This window comes from Rhinatrema bivittatum, chromosome 4 (assembly GCF_901001135.1).
Source record: "Rhinatrema bivittatum chromosome 4, aRhiBiv1.1, whole genome shotgun sequence".
Lineage (NCBI taxonomy): Eukaryota > Metazoa > Chordata > Amphibia > Gymnophiona > Rhinatrematidae > Rhinatrema > Rhinatrema bivittatum.
The window spans coordinates 244029891-244047765 of NC_042618.1; the positions used below are offsets into that span (position 1 = coordinate 244029891).

The window sequence follows — 17875 nt, forward strand, 5'->3', positions numbered from 1 at the left end:
CGTTCCATGCCCCTTATTTTGGTTGCCATTCTCTGCACTTTCTCCGGTGCAACTATATCTTTTTTGAGAAGCAGTGACCAGAATTGCACACAGTATTCAAGATGCAGTCTCACCATGGAGCAATACAGAGGCATTATGACATACATCCTTTATTTTCCATTCCCTTCCTAATAATTCCTAACATTCCATTTGCTTTTTTAATCGCTGCAGCACACTGAGCTGACGATTTCAATGTATTATCCACTATGATGCCTAGATCTCTTTCCTGGGTGGTAACTCCTAAGATAGAACCTAAAATTGTGTAAGTACAACAAGGGTTATTTTTCCTTATATGTATCACTTTGCATTTGTCTAATTAAATTTCATCTGCCATTTGGAAGCCCAATCGTCCAGTCTTGCAAGGTCCTCTTGCATTTAATCATAATCCACTTGAGATTTAATTACTCCGCATAATTTTGTGTCATCTGCAAATGTGATCACCTCATTCATCGTACCCCTTTCCAGATCATTTATAAATATATTAAAAAGCACTGGTCCAAGCACAGAACCCTGTGGCACTCCACTGTTTAACTTTTTCCGCTGTGAAAACAGACCATTTAATCCTACTCTCTGTTTCCTGTCTTTTAACCAGCATGCAATCCACAAAAGGTCATAGCCTCCTATCCCATGACTTTTTAGTTTTCTTAGAAGCCTCTCATGTGGGACTTTGTTGAACACCTTCTGGAAATCCAAATACACCACATCTACTGGTTTACCTTTGCCCACATGTTTATTCACCCCTTCAAAAAAAATGTAGGAGATTTGTGAGGCAAGACTTCCCTTGGGTAAATCCATGCTGGCTGTATCCCATCAAACCATGTCTAGCTAAATGTTTTGTGATTTAATTCTTTGTAACAGTTTCCATGATTTTTCCCAGCACTGATGTCAGGCTCACCGGTCTAAAGTTTCCTAGATCACACCTGGATCACTTTTTAATTATTGGGGTTACATTGGCCATCTTCTAATCTTCAGGTACAATCGATGATTTTAATGCTAGTTACAAATTAATTGAAATAGGTCTGAAATTTCATTTTTTAGTTCTTTCAGAACGTGGAGTGTTTACCATCCGGTCCAGGTGATTTACTACTCTTTAATTTGTCGATCAGGCCTACCACATCTTCCAGGTTCACCATGATTTGGTTCAGTTCATCTGAATCATCACCCATGAAAATCTTCTCTGGAACGGGTATCTCCCCAGCATCTTTTTCAGTAGACACAGAAGCAAAGAAATTGTTTAATCTTTCCATGATGACCTTATCTTCTCTAAGTGCCCCTTTAACCCCTTGATCATCTAATGGTCCAACTGATTCCCTCTCAGGCTTTCTGCTTTGAATATATTTTTAAAAGCTTTTATTGTGAGTTTTTTGCCTCTATGGCCAACTTCTTTTCAAATTCTCTCTTAGCCTATCTTATCAATGTCTTACATTTAACTTGCCCATGCTTATGCATTATCTTATTTTCTTCTGATGAATCCTTCTTCCAGTTTTTGAATGAAGATCTTTTGCCTAAAACCGCCTCTTTCACCTCACCTTTTAACTATGCCGGTAACAGTTTTCCCTTGCTTCCACCTTTCTTAATGCGTGGAATATATCTAGACTGTGTTTCTAGGATGGTATTTTTTTTTTAACAATGTCTATGCCTGTTGCACACTTTTGACCTTTGTAGCTGAACCTTTCAGGTTTTTTTTTTTAGAACATAAGAACATAAGAAATTGCTATGCTGGGTCAGAACAAGGGTCCAACAAGCCCACCATCCTGTTTACAACAGAGGCCTAACCAGGCTACAAAGACCTGGCAAGAACCCAAATACTAAGAAGATCCTATGCTAGCTACTGATGCCAGTAATAGCAGAGGCCAATCTCTAAGTCAATTTGATTAATAGCAGTTAATGGACTTCTCCAAGAACTTATCCAAACCTTTTTTAAACTAACTGCACTAACCATATCCTCTGGCAACAAATTCCAGAGCTTAATTATGCATTGAGGGGTAGATTTTTAAAAACAGCGCGATCGTGTACTTTTGTTTGCGCAGCAGGCGCAAACAAAAGTACGCTGGATTTTATAAGCTACGCGCATAGCCGCGCATATCCTCTAAAATCCTGGATCGGCGCGCGCAAGGCTGCCGATTTTGGGCAGCCGGCGCGTGCCGAGCCGCGCAGCCTGCCTCCGTTCCCCCCAAGGCCTCTCCGAAATCAGAGCGGCCTCGGAGGGAACTTTCTTTCGCCCTCCCCTCATCTTCCCCTCCCTTCCCCTACCTAACCCACCCCCCCAGCCCTATCTAAACCCCCCCTCCTTACCTTTGTCCCTAGATTTACGCCTGCGAGAAGCAGATGTAAATCTACGCGCGCCAGCGAACTGCTGGCGCGCTGTCTTCCGACCCGGGGGCTGGTCCGGAGGCCTGGACCACGCCCCCGGGCCGGCACCACGCCCCAGGTCCCGCCCCCAAAACGTTGCACCCCGCCCCCGAAACGCCACGTCATCAGGTCACGCCCCAACACGCCCCAACACGCCCCCTTCGAAAAACCCCGGGACCTACGTGTGTCCCGGGGCTCTGCACGCACTGGCGGCCTATGGAAAATAGGCGCGCCGGCACGCAAGGCCCTGCTCGCGTAAATCCGGGCGGATTTACGTGAGCAGGGCTTTTAAAATCCGCCCGTGAGTGAAAAAGAATTTTTTCCGATTAGTCTTAAATGTGCTACTTGCTAACTTCATGGAGTGCCCCCTAGTCCTTCTATTATCCGAAAGTGTAAATAACTGATTCTCATCTACTTGTTCAAGACCTCTCATGATTTTAAAGACCTCTATCATATTCCCTCTCAGCCGTCTCTTCTCCAAGCTGAACAGCCCTAACCTCTTTAGCCTTTCCTCATAGGGGAGATGTTACATCCCCTTTATTATTTTGGTCACCTTCTGTACCTTCTCCTTTTGAAAGTTTAGCACTGGAGCTGTGGATTTACATACTGTTACCCTTCTAGTCATTAATTCAAGTTTGATCATATTATGATCACTATTGCCAAGCAGTCCCAGCACTGTTACCTCTCTCACCAAATCCTGTACTCCACTGAGAATTAGATCTAAAAAATGCTCCCTCTCTCATCGGCTCCTAAACCAATTGCTCCATAAAACTGTCATTTATTCCATCCAGGAACTTTATCTCTCTAGCATGTCCTGATGTTTCACTTACCGAGTCAGTTTTGGAGTAATTGAAATCTCCCATTATTACTGCATTACTAATTTGATTAGCTCCCCTAATTTCTCTTAGCATTTCACTGTCCGTCTCACCATGTTGCCCAGGTGGCCGGAAAATACACCTATCACTATACTCTTCTCCAACATACAAGGGATTTCTACCCATAAAGATTTGATTGTGAATTTAGTCTCATGCCATCCCAGACATAAAGCACCACCCTTCCACCAAGATGCTCCTCTCTGTCATCGAGATATAATCTGTACCCTGGTATAGCACTATCCCATTTATTATCCTCTTTCCACCATGTCTCTGAGATGCCAGTTAAGTCTATGTCATCATTCACTGCTATACACTCTAATTCTCCCATCTTGCTTCTTAGACCTCCTGCATTAGCATATAAACATTTCAAAGTGTGATTTTTTGTTTGTATTTACATTATGCTTTTCAGTTGTTAGGGATAAATTGGAATCTTTTAGCTCGGGGAGTTTTTAATTATAGGCACTTAGACTACTTTTCTTATTATTGGAACCTCTCTGTTAGGATACCTTAGCTCTAATGTTTCATTAGTATCCTTTGAAGATACCTCCCTCCGAACCATGCGCTGCTGAGGGACTGTCATCTTTCCCCTTTGTTCTAGTTTAAAAGCTGCTCTATCTCCTTTTTAAAGGTTAGTGCCAGCAGCCTGGTTCCACCCTGGTTAAGGTGGAGCCCATCCCTTTGGAAAAGACTCCGCCTCCCCCAAAAGGTTCCCCAGTTCCTTACAAAACTGAATCCCTCTTCCATTGAGACTCCGGAGCTCTGCCTGCCTCTGGGGATCTGGTGTGGAACAGGAAGCATTTTACAGAATGCTACCCTGGAGTTTCTGGATTTCAGTTTTCTACCTAAGAGACTAAATTTGGCTTCCAGAACCTCCCTCCCACATTGTCCTATGTTTTTGGTGGCCACATGTACCATGACAGCAGACTCCTCCCCAGTAATGTCTAAAATCCTATCTAGGTGATGCATGAGGTCTGCCACCTTTGCACCAGGTAGGCACGTTACCAGGTGATTCTCATACCCACCAACTACCCAGCTGTCTACATTCTTAATAATCGAATCACCAACTATGATGGCTGACCTAACCCTTTCCTCCTGGGCAGTAGCCCTGGGAGATACATCCTCAGTGCGAGAGGACAGTGCACCACCTGGAGTGCAGGTCCTTGCTACAGGATCATTTTCTGCTGCATCAGGTTGATGTTGTCCAATCATGAGACCTTCCTCCTCCAAGGCAGCACCAGGGCTGCCAGTCTGGAATTGGGACTTGGCTACTATGTCTCTGAAGGTCTCATCTATATACCTCTCTCTCTGCCTCAGCTCTTCCAGTTCTGCCACTCTGGCCTCCAGAGATCAGGCTCGTTCTCTGAGAGACAGGAGCTCTTTATATCAGATGCACATGTACAACTTCTCACCGGAGGGTAAAAAAATCATACATGTGATACTCAATGCAAAAGTCTGGGAGAGACCCCCCTCTTGCTGCTGGAATGCTGCCTTCTCTTAAATTTGTTCAGTTCCTTGATAAGTTTTAGGTTCCTTCGGGAGTAGGAATGCGTACAATTAGGGTCCATAAAATGTATTAGTGTATTCACTATATATCTGATAGTGACCAACAAGGGAATGATCAAACTCTTGATAAGGTGTGAAAAATTCTGAATTTAAGTAAAAAGGCTGATTACAAAAAAAAATTGTGTGTGTGTGTGTGTGAAAGTGACACTTGCCTATAAATTAAAGGATGAGCTAGGGGTGGATGGGTTTGGAATTACACACAAACCTCTGTTTATTGCCTGCCTTTCTGACTACCTTTTTAAAACAAAACACACAAACATCTGTTTATTCCTGCCTTTCTGATTACCTATTTAAAACAAAACACACAAACTTCAGTTTATAGCCTGCCTTTCTTACTATCTATTTAAAACAAAACACAGAAACTTCTGTTTATCTGCTACTTTTCTGACTACATATTTAAAACACAAATTTCTGTTTATCGCCTGCCTGACTACCTATTTAAAACAAAACACACAAACTTCTGTTTATCACCTGCCTTTCTGACTACCTATTTAAAACAAAACACACAAACTTCTGTTTATCACCTGCCTTTCTGACTACCTAATTAAAACAAAACACACAAACTTCTGTTTATTGCCTGACTTTCAGACTACCTATTCAATACCGACACATGAACACACTAAATAATATACCCCAATAGTTTACTTTTCCCCTATACTTTTAAGTTTTAAAAATTTCCCCAAGCAGTACTTACTGCTTCTTTTCAGCTACTAGCAAGGTGATCCTCTCCTCTCAGTGCTGAATGACTTGGCTTGATTATGAATAACAAATTAGCATAGAAATATAAGAGGTAATTTAAAAAAAGTTAAGGGGATGACCTGGTTGCTCAGTGGTAGTGCTGAACATTGCCATGTGAAAGGACCTGGGTTTGATCTCTGGCTCAGGTCTTTTATTCTCAGGTCAACTGGAGCTGGGGAATGCTACAGATGCAGTGTTCATAGCACTGTGGAGGGAGGGGGAGTCAGTCATTGTGCAATGGTGACATCTAGTGGTCAGGTTTAGGGCCCAAGATCGCAGAGCCCTAGAAGGAAGCTCTCTTGCATGGCTCCTAACCAAGTACTCACTGCAATGACTGGATTAAAGTAAGCTCAGAAGAGATATAAAATAGAGGGGGTAAAAAATCCTTGAGTAGTCACAAATGAAGGGTCATGGTGCCAAATCCCAGCCCTGGTTCCAACTGAGCTAGAAGCCCAAAGGAACAAAAAGGAAACTGACAGTATTATAGCTTATATTTAATAAATTCTGTACTCACAAAATGCCTATGGGTCTCATTGTACAGAATACAAACATTAACAAACTAATGTTGGCTTTGGAGTTTATCCAGATATTAGTTCCAAGAAAGACAGTGAAACATGTACAAGAAGCAAAACATTTGATAAAATAGATCATTTAATAAAATGAGAAAAATAGAAAAAAAAACCTGAAAGGTGCAGCTACAAAGGTTAAAAGTGTACACTAGGTGTAGACATGGTTAGAAAATACCACTTTAGAAGTGAAAATGTATTCCACCCATTAAGAAAGTTGGAAGGAAGGCCAAATGATTGCCAGTATGGTTAAAAGGTGAGCTGAAAGAGGCTATTTTAGCCAAAAGAAATTCTCTCAAAAATTGGAAGAAGGATCCATCTGAAGAAAATAGGAAAAAGCATAATCATTGGCAAGTTAAATTTAAAACATTGATAAGACAGGTTAAAAGCGAATTTGAAAAGAAGTTGACCATAGAGGCAAAAACTCGTAATAAAAACTTTTTAAAATATATATGTAAAGCAGGAAGCCTGCAAGGAAGTTAGTTGGACTGGTAGATGATCAATTGGTTAAAGGGGCACTTAGGGAAGATAAGGCCATCGTGGAAAGACCAAATTAATTCTTTGTTTCAGTGTTTACTGAGAAGGTTGTTAGGGAGATACCCGTTCTGGAGATGGTTTTCAACGGTGATGAGTCAGATGAATTGAACCAAATCACGGTGAACCTGGAAGGTGTAGTAGGCCAGATTGACAAACTGAAGAGTAACTAATCACTTGGACCCAATGGTATACACCCCAGGTTCTGAAAGAACTAAAAAATGAAATTTCAGACCTATTACAAGTAATATGTAACCTATCATTAAAATGATCCTGAAGACTGGAAGGTGGTCAATGTAACCTCGATATACAAAAAGGGATTTAGAGATGATCCAGGAAACTATATACAGGTGAGCCTGACTTCAGTGCTGGGAAAAATAATGGAAAATATTCTAAAGAATAAAATCACAGAACATATAGATAGACATTATTTAATGGGACATAGTATGGATTTACACAAGGAAGTTTTGCCTCACAAATCTGCTATATTTATTGGAAGGTCTGATTTTTAGAATGAATTGGATAAAGATGAACAGGTAGATGTGCTGTGTTTGGATTTCTAGAAAGCGTTTGACAAAGTCTCTCATGAGAGGCTTCTAAGAAAACTAAAAAGTCATAGGATAGGAGGAGATGTCCTTTTGTAGTTTGCAAACTGGTTAAAAGACAGGAAACAGAGTAGGATTAAATGATTTGTTTTCACAGTGGAAAATGGTAAATAGTGGAGTGCCTCAGTGTAATTGGACTGGTGGTTTTTAATATATTTATAAATGATCTGGAAAGAGGTATGATGAGTGAGGTGGTCAAATTTGCAGATGACACAAAATTATGCATTGTAGTTAAATAACAAATAGTTTGTGATAAATTGCAGGAGGACCTTGCAAAGATGGAAGATTGGGTGTCCATATGGCATATGAAATATAATGTGAACAAGTGCAAGATGATGCATATAAGGAAAAATAACCTATGCTATATTTACATGATGTTAGGTTCCATATTAGCAGTTATCACCCAGGAAAAAGATTTGGGTGTCATAGTTGATATCACATTGAAATAATCTGCTCAATGTGCTGTGGCTGTCAAAAAGAAAACAGAATGCTAGGAATTATTAGGAAGGGAATGGCAAATAAAACGGAGGATGTCATAATGCCTCTGTATCATTCTATGGCACCTTGAATAATGTGTGCAATTCTGGTTGTCACATCTCAAAAAGATATAGTTGCACTGGAGAAAGTACAGAGAAGGGCGAACAAGCTGATAAAGGGCATGGAACAGTTCACCTATGAGGAAATGCTAAAGAGGTTAGGGCTCTTCAGCTTGGAGAAGAGATGGTTGAGAGGGATATGATAGAGGTCTACAAAATTATGAGAGGACTTGAATGGATAAATATGAAATGATTATTTACTCTCAGATAATACAAGGATTAGGGGGCACTCCGTGAATTTAGGAAGTAGCACATTTAAAAAGAATCTGAGAAAAAAAATTTTCACTCACTGCACAAGCTCTGGAATTTGTTGCCAGAGGATGTGATTAAGGCAGTTAGCATAGCTGGGTTTAAAAAAGGGTCAGATTAGTTCCTGGAGGAGAAATAACCACTGCTTGTTGCTGGCATTAGTAGCATGGGATCTATTTAATGTTTGGATACTTTCCAGGTACTTGTGACTTGGATTAGCCACTCTTGGAGACAGGATACTGGGCTTGATGGACCCTTGGTCTGACCCTGTATAGCATATCTTATGTTTTTATGTACTGTCAGTTTCAACCTTTATTGGGCATTATCTAGAAATAATGCTCACTGGAAAACTGTACATGAATAGCAGAGCTAAATATTTCATAACTGATCTACCTGTATTTGTGTTACTTACTATACTTGTGTTTTTGGCTATATTGACTATGGAGGCAATTGTGTAACTGCCTGCATTGATGTAAAGTCTACAAATATTTTTTACCCAAAGACTGTCTATACCAGTTTTCAAAGGGAAAGTATGCATGTACTTTACCTTTCAAAATTATCCCACCAAAACTATTTGCACCTACTAATGTGTGCATATAGATTGAGGAATAATACATGCACATTTTTGAAAATGCAGAAATATGTGCGTAATTCCAAACCCTGCCCTTACAAATGCCTGTACTTTCATCCACCTATCAGGATGGCAATTTTTTAAAAGCCTATTTTCATTGGGGTAGATTTTAAGAGGCGCGCGAACAGCCTACTTTTGCTTGCGCATCAGACTCAAGCAAAAGTACGCTGGATTTTAGTAGATACGCGCGGAGCCGCGCGTATCCACTAAAATCCTGGATCGGCGCGCGCAAGGCTATGGATTTTGTATAGCCTGCGCGCGCCGAGCCGCGCTGCCTCCCCCCGTTCCCTCCGAGGCCGCTCCGAAATCGGAGCGGCCTCGGAGGGAACTTTCCTTTGCCCTCCCCTCACCTTACCCTCCCTTCCCCTACCTAACCCACCCACCCGGCCCTGTCTACACCCCCCCCTTACCGTTGTCGGGGGATTTACGCCTCCCGGAGGGAGACGTAAATCCCCGCGCGCCAGCGGGCCTGCTGCGCGCCGGGCCGCGACCTGGGGGCGGGTACGGAGGGCGCGGCCACGCCCCCGGGCCGTAGCCACGCCCCGTACCCGCCCCCAAAACGCGGCCGACACGCCCCCGAAACGCCGCGTCGACCGGGCCCGCCCCCCCAACACGCCCCCGACACGCCCCCCTCCGAAAACCCCGGGACGTACGCGAGTCCCGGGGTCTGCGCGCGCCGGTAGGCCTATGTAAAATAGGCTTACCGGCGCGCAGGGCCCTGCTCGCCTAAATCCGCCCGGTTTTGGGCGGATTTAGGCGAGCAGGGCGCTGAAAATCCGCCCCATTGTGTAAAGCAATGTTTTACCCATGGAAATAACTTTGAAAATTACCCTTCCAATGGACACTGGTCATCAAGTAAACTTGCATTCTGTTTGCTTTGGTTTTGTTTTGGGTTTTTTAAACTGCAGTAATAGATATCTCTTATGTAGTGTCAATGGGAAAAATACTTGGCTGATTCAGCCCAATTCATTCTAAAAATTACAATTATTTTGTACCAGGACTACAGGCTGCAGAATCAACCTAAATTAGATAAGGAGGGCAATTTTCAAAGGCATTTACCCAGGTAATAATGATTTACCTGCATAAAATAGCTATTTGATAAACGCCCTTCCTCAAACCAGCTAAAATTATGTATGGTATTCCATGGCACACAGTCATTTAGCTAGACTGCAAAAAGGTGTTCCCAGAGTCATGTTTAGGTTGACGGAGGAAAATAATGCAGATAGAGTGCATTTTCAAAAGTGGAAGTTCATGCGTACTTTACTTTTAAAACTTAGGTATAAGGTCTGTGGGTACAAAGTAGGATGTAAGGGAAAAACAATTTGCTTTGGTTTTTTTTTAGGGGTGGGGTGGCTTCTGTGGGTATAGTTTTATTTAATGTTTATTTGATTTCTTTTGCAGAAACAAAATAAACATTAAAAACAAAAAAGAAAAAAATGGTCTCCCAAGGCCCTCGCGCACCTTATTTCTCCTACTCCCACAGTGCTAGGTCCAGGTACCTCCCTGGGCCCCACTTACCTGTTCCATAGGGGTCTGCCATGGCCTGGTCCTGTCCTTGTGGCCTAGGCCTGGGGCCCAGCCTGAGGCCTGGTCCCAGTTCCAAACCCTAGGCCGATCTGAGGCCAGGTCCTGGCACTGACGCCTGGGCCTATGCCAGACACTGAGGTCCTGTCAAAAAACCAGCCCTGTCACCAAGGCCTAGACCTAGGCCCAATTCTATGGCCCTGTCTGAGGCCCAGTCCCTTCACTGAGTCCTAGGTCCGATGCCAGGGTACCAACCTGAAGCCCAACACCAGGGCACAGCCTAAGGCCCGATCCCAGTGGCAAGGTCTAGGCTTGGCTCTAGGCTTCTGATGTCATCTCTTTTAAAAATGACATGTTCGCTTTAAGGAGGCACTACAGTGACATCACTACATCAGGTCCTTAAAGCAGACATGTCATTTTTTGAAGATAAGAAATAGAGAGAAGATGTTAGAGGTCTGGTTTAGGCCTTGGTGCCAAGACCAAACTTCAAGCCAGGCCCCAGCATTGGGCCAAGGCCTAGGCCTTGGTGCCGGAACTGGGCTTCAGGCCAGGCCCCGGCATTGAGCCTGGTGCCTCAGGTTTTTGCCTTTTAATTTTTCAAAATGAAACAAAAGCAAAATCAATGAAATCTCATTGGTTTTTCTTTCATACCATTTTGAAAACAACATGAAATGAAATAGGAAATGTTGTTGACATTTCCAATTTTGTTTCATAGAAATGTTGGACAACCCTGGTACAAAGTACTCACAAACTTTGAGCTAAGAATATGCAGCCCCAATATTTTCAGTTCATTTCATTTCAGGGACTGGCAAGAGTTCATTTATTTTTGTTTCATTTTGGTTTGGTTCATTTAAAAATCCCCCTCCACAAAATCTCAGGGCAGTCCAGCATCATTTTCTTGTATGGCTGTACAAACCATAGCCATACAATCAAATGGCTCTGGCCAGCCTCGAGACTGGTACCATTTTAAAATGATTCCAATAAGGAAGGAATGTGTGGGGATTTCTCCTGCCTCTTTTTCACTCCAAGATTCCCATGGAAGGAGTAAAAGAGTGCCAGGAAGTTCATCGGCTCCAGCTCATGTTTGTCATTGTCTAGCAGGCTGGGATCTGGGATCACCCCCACAGAAGTGACACAGGACTGCAGGGCAGAACTGGAAATGATCTTCTGCCTAATCAGCCCCCTTGGGTTGAGCCTGCAGCTTCTTGGGGCTGGTAGAACTTTCCTTCTAGAGAACATCATGGTGACAAAACAGGAGGTGGAGACAAGCTGGCAGACAGGTTCAGGATATAGGCTGGGCTGGAGACAAGGCTAGAACCAAAAGCAAACAAGAGATGAATACAGGAAGGGCTGGAGGCATCGGCTGGAGTCAGTGACCAGGCTAGGGCTGAGATATGCAGGGACTGGATACCAGACTGGAAGTGGAGGCAAGGCAGATTGGACTGTAACAGATGGAAGGCAAGCTGGCCCGGAGGCAAGGCAGGCTAGGCTGGAACAGAGGCAGGAAGGGACTGAACTGGACTGGGCAGGACAGACAAGAGAAAACAAGGACAGGACTAGAACAGGTAACAATAAACAAGAAAGCCCAACCAGGGCACAAGGCAGGGCTAGGCAAACCTAAAAGGCATGGCAGGTAGGCTTTGGAAGGCCACAGAACAAGGCAAGAAGGTACAGAAGGACTCAGAACAAGGCAGGAAGGCCTGGAAGGGTACAGAGCAAGGCAGAGAATGCCAGAAGAGTGCAGAGCAAGGCAGGAAGGCCACAAGGCAAGGGAGGAGGCCAAGGTAGGCCACAAAGTAAGGCAAGAGAGCAAGGCAAGGATGACCAGGTCAAGCAACCGAGGTGACTCAATGAAGAGGCAAGGGGAGAATGGACTTGCTGGGTTAAGTTGGGGCAGGAACTGCCACGTCATGTGCTCAGAGAGGAGGTGACTAAAATGACTGTGAGCGAGGCTTGCTGATGACCTCTGCTGGCAGGGATGCTGCGTAGCAGGTGGAATCGTGGCAATATTTGGCGGGGGCAGAGGGCCCAGAGGATGGCCCAGCTGGGCTTGGCACAGCCTAACCAGGTAGGCTCAGGTCCCGTCTTATTGACAGGAACTGGAGTGGGGTTGGAGGAGCTCAGAGTAGTCCTAGCTGGGCTTAGTTTGGCTCAGGATTTAGTCAGAAGGAGGCCATGTTTTTTTGTTTCTATTATGTGGATGCACCCTTCTCCCAAAGTTTGTACTCCTCTAATGTGGAGTTTAAGTGTCCTATTCAATAAAGATTATTTTTCCTATGCACTGACATGCCAAAGGGAGGATAACTTTCAAAAGTTAGTTGCAGAGGTATTAAATTAGTCTAATAAGAAGGTATCACCCTCAAGTTGTCTGTTGAGCCTTTTTCCTACATTTTCAAATGGTCTAACATGGCAACCACAATACTTCTGTAAGGCTCCACTGGGAATCTTACTAAGGGATAGGGATTGATGTTGTTTCTTTCGTTTCAGTTAGCGTGCACTAAATTGTTGGTGTGCATTAAAACACAACGGCATAGAACAAAACAACAAAAATGAACAAAAGAAAAGAAAACGTTTGCCTACACACCCCTGCTAAGGAGAATGTCCCTGTAGAAAGGTTATACCATGCAGTATAAGCCAGAGGAATGTACCATATACAGCACTCCCTGGGAGGCTGCTGCAATGGTCTAATCCAGCTACTATATCAGTGAGTGACCACTAGGGATGTGAATCGTTTTTTGACGATTTAAAATATCGTCCGATATATTTCCGTACGGAAAACGATTCGCGGCAGGAGATCGCTCCCGGACGCCCGCTGGACCCCCAGAGACTTTTGGCCAGCTTGGGGGGCCTCCTGACCCCCACAAGACTTGCCAAAAGTCCAGCGGGGGTCCAGAAGCGACCTCCTGCGGTCGAATCGTGTTGGTCTATGGCCGCCGCCATTTTGCGGCGGCCATTTTGCAAAATGGCGCCGGCTGAAGACAACACGCTTCAACAGCAGGAGCCCGTTTCGGACCGCCGCTGGACCCCAGGGTACTTTAAGGCATTTGGGGGGGGTTCGGGAGGGGGGGGGGTTAATTTAAAGGGTCGGGGTGGGTTTTAGGAGGATTTAGTGTGCCGATTTTCCTGCCCTCCCCCTTCCCCCGATTTAGCTATGGACCGCCGCTGGATCCTAGGGTAATTTAAGGCATTTGGGGGTGGGGGATTTAATTTAAAGGGTCGGGGGTGGGTTTTAGGGGGTTTTAGTGTGCCGGTTCACGATTTTAATGATTTTCACGATATTCTAAACACCCAAACGGCAACGATACGATTCCCTCCCCCTCCCAGCCGAAATCGATCGTTAAGACGATCGAGGACACGATTCACATCTCTAGTGACCACTAGTGGTTTTTGTGGATTTTTTTTTTTTTGTAGTTGGTGTGATAGCTTTTCACTTCCTTCTCTCATGCACATTTGGATCTGCAAGCCAAATACTTTGGATTTGGAATTTTTCTATTCTTTCAGAGAATTGCTGCTAACCCATAACAGGGGTCCAATTTTTTGAAATTCTCTCCCTAAAAAGCTATGCAGAACAACTTTCAGGAAGCATTTAGAAGGCATGCCCAGCCCATGCAGTGCTGATGTGTAACTCTGTTGGTCTTAATCCCTCTTGCTATATATTTGTTCTGCCAGCATTTCTGAATTGTTGCATTAAGATGACCTATGTATCAGGAGCAGTCCTTGCCTGTGTAAGCATGTTGCTTTTATATGTAATTTTTATGGATATTTTCGTGTAAATTGTCTTGAACTTTTTGTGATTAGTGCGGTTTATAGAACTTTAAAAGAAATAAATGTAAGAGCCCAGAGCCAGCAGAGAACCCTGCTGCATGGGGATGAAGGTTTATTTGGGGCTACAGGTTCCAAGCTGTCCCCATGGCACCTGGAGCGCACATAAATTAATGGGAGAGACCTCTACCACTCCTCCCCTCAACCCTACCCCTTTACCAGTTTCTGAATCCCACTCTAAGGCTTCTTCCAGAGGTCGGGAAAAGGGGCTAGGATGGACAAGAAAAGGTTAAATGGATTCAGATACCTCATCAATAAATATACCCAAGGAATAATTGAAACAAATTTCCAGCCGGTTGGGAGGTTAGTATTCAGGTGCAAGTCAAATCAGAATAACCAGCATTTTTAACAGTTTTCTAAACAAACAATATTGAACCAGTAAAGAGCTTCTATTTCATTACAATACAATATTATACAACAGCAACAGTTACTAGCGATTCAACTTTGAGGCTTTTCAAAATGACTCAAGAGCTCTTTAAAAGTGTCATTGTCTAATAATGTAGTGGGCTAGGCGGGTGAGCTCACACTTTCCTCTGGTGGGAGAATGCCTGTCTAGGCTGTTGCTAGCGTTGGGCCGGCTGTGTGATATTGCTCCCACGTTGTAACCACCCCCCAGTTCTCTTGATCATTGCTGGGCACCTACTAACCTTATTTAATTTATAAAAACATTAGGGAAGAAACCTCTCTACTCTACTACCACTAGCCTTCAAGTCTAAAGGGGATAATACTTGGCTCCGGCTGTCTCTCTCTAGGAAGCCCTGGAATCGCTAGGGATCTAGCTATCAAAATAAAAAACAAAATTCTGAATCCCTATCTAAACACAAGGGAAAGGGTAACTTGCACAGTTGTCACACATTCACATATGCAGGGCGATTCCTTGCACAGAAGCTGCAGCAGTGCTGGCAGGTTTAATGTATCTGAATCTGCACATTCTCTCTGACTGGGCTAGATTCTCCCTGTCTCACCTTTTCAGGATGCGCTCCTTCAGCTTCATCAGGCGGCGAAAGCGGCCTCCGGAGGCCTCTGCCGGCTCCCTCTGCCTGGATGAATGCAGGCCCACCCGCCCGCTCCGGCCGCGGCCTGGATCGAACACGCACCCACCCGCCCGCCGGCTCCCACCGCCGCCGCCTGGATGAACGGGCGCCCACCCGCCCGCCGGCTCCCGCTGCCGCCTGGATCCAACGCGCGCCCACCCGCCCGCCGGCTCCCACCGCCGCCGCCGCCTGGATGAACGGGCGCCCACCTGCCCGCCGGCTCCCGCTGCCGCCTGGATCCAACGCGCGCCCACCCGCCCGCCGGCTCCCACCGCCGCCTCGATGACCGCACGCCTGGGGGATTCGGAAAGTGACAGGTATTTATACATATATATAAACAACTTACGCTGCAATGTTATGGTTTTTTACACTTTACTCCCTTTGGTTTTACCCCATTTTTTACACTTTATTCCCGTTTTAATTTTCGCCCTGCGCCTTGCTTCGGGAGGGGGGGAACCATCCACTTCCTGGTGCCTGTCATTTCAAATGTCATTTCAAATGTCATTTGAAATGACATTTGAAATGACAGGTACCAGCGCACCCAGGATACCCAGTACCCAGAATACTGTATAGGCGCTGTATTAGCGCCTATACAGTAAAATGGGTTGCGCGGGCCTAACGCTTGCCTAACGCTTCGCAGACGCGGCATGCATTTGCAAGCAATTTGAAGAGAGTATCGAGCGGTAGGTGAAGAGAACTGTGCGTGCGGGGAACGAGGGTGCGTCCGGCACTGCCGCACTGTTTCTACCGTGGCCTTAGAGTATCGATCTGTAGGCCAGTGGTTCTCAAACTTTTTCCCATCGTGACACACCTGATGGACAATGCTTCCATGTGTGACACACCACTCACAACAATCCACAGGGTTGCCAACTTTTCCATAGTCTAGGATTGGACACCTGAGGACCAGGGGTGGGATGGGAGAATGGTACCCCCCTCATTTGCATACATTTTAGATCCTGCCAGTGAATTGCCTAAACAGTGTATCTATGTATCTACAGAACCACTGGGAGCTGAGGGCTGTGCTGTGCACCACCTCCTCTCCCTATGCTGTCCAATCACACAATCCGACCTGCCTTTCTCTTCCTTTAACTAAGGGGGTCATTTTTGTAGCGTATCGCACGCGAAAAGGGACTGGACAGTTGGCAATCCTATCCACAGCTAAACTAAAAAAAAAGTCCCTTTTCGCATGCGATAGCTAGATCGGGGCAGAGTCGGAGTTGGCCCGGAAGACGAGGAGTCGGGGCGTTGTCGAGGCGGAGCCGGCGGAAACTTCGCTGGCGGCAAAAAGGTAAGAACCCTTTTCGCTGCCAGTAGCACGCCCAATAGCATCACCTTTTACGATGGCGCTATTGGGTGCAAAAGCCACAGCGATCGCACTGCGGAGGTGCGGTCGCTGCCGGCTTTCGCAGGCCCACCCCCTGCTTCGCCCCCCCGTTACCGCCGGATTCTCTAAGGTCTGCGACCTTAGAGAATCCAGGCCTAAGAGGCTGAGGGAAAAAGGAGGATCCACCTGCAAAACCGGACATTTAGCGGTTGGTACCTTTGACTGGACACTGTACAGAATGCTTGAAAACCTGGCTGTCCAGTCCAAAACTGGACAGTTGGCAACCCTATCCACAGCTAAACTAAAAAAAAAAAAAGCCTCAGTATTACTTTTATTGTTAAGAATGGACACAAGGGAAAATTGAGTATTTTCTCTGAACAGAAATAATGTACATTTTTGTACAAGCTACATTCTCTGTCCCTCTTGGGGACACCAACCTTTTTTCTTCTGTTGTCACTTTCAGGCCCAATAGGGGAAGATAGAATCAGTAATCACTAGCCTGGGAGAGAAAGAATTGCCATTTCTCTCTGGGCTTTCAGCAGGAATGGTGGACAAGAGCTGTGTCAGTGGGTAAAGATGTCTGCTTTGTGAACCGTACAGCCTTGCTCACCCTCTCTTCCCCACACAATTAAAAATTATGCATTTCTAATAGATTTTATATGAAAAATTACATTAAAAGAGGCACTAGGAACCCATATGGCATTAGGCCTATTGTAACATGCGCAGTGTGGACTTAGCACTCAGAAAGTCATGAGTAAAAGAATTATAACAACAATATAATAAAACCTCCATACTAAAACAACACTAACTGCCAGCACGCAAACAGTAACAACCCTACTTATGAAAAGGTAGAAGTGCTAATTTTACTCCAGGCTCTAAAATACCAATATACCTCATATTAGGAAAATAGAACAAGCTAGGCTGCTAAAGATCCCTCTATCGAAACAACATGCTGGCAGAATACCTCACCTCAGTCATACATGCAGAATACAGATACAGAATAAAAAGAGCATATTATAAGTATGAATAGAAATATACAGACAAAAGTGAACTGGAAACCACAACAGTACAACAATGGAAAAACAGACTCACCATTCCTCATAAAAAAAATAAATATATATATATATATATATATATAAAATCAATAGTAATAAAATCATACTAATAAAAAATACATATTTCATAAGAGCTGTAGAATAGCATCCAACAATTAAAAACTCATTAAAATATTCCAAACACCAATAAAACATTTCAGGACAGCAGATACAAACATCCAATTAAAAAATAAAAAATCCCCCTACTCTCCATACCTGGAAACTTTGATTTCACGGTGCCCTGAGATTGTCTTCTATTAGCAAGAGGAGAGGAGTAGGGTTGTTGCTTAAACTTTCTTCTCTCTCTCTTTCATATATGTACACATACT

The 17875-nt window shown here is 44.4% G+C and overlaps 1 protein-coding gene across 1 annotated transcript in view; it reads right to left on the minus strand.

Annotated features, from left to right (window-relative positions):
* MANSC4 (MANSC domain containing 4) overlaps positions 1 to 17875 on the minus strand; it is a 55843-nt gene that overhangs the window by 3358 nt on the left and 34610 nt on the right. The gene's annotated exons all lie outside the window — the stretch shown is intronic.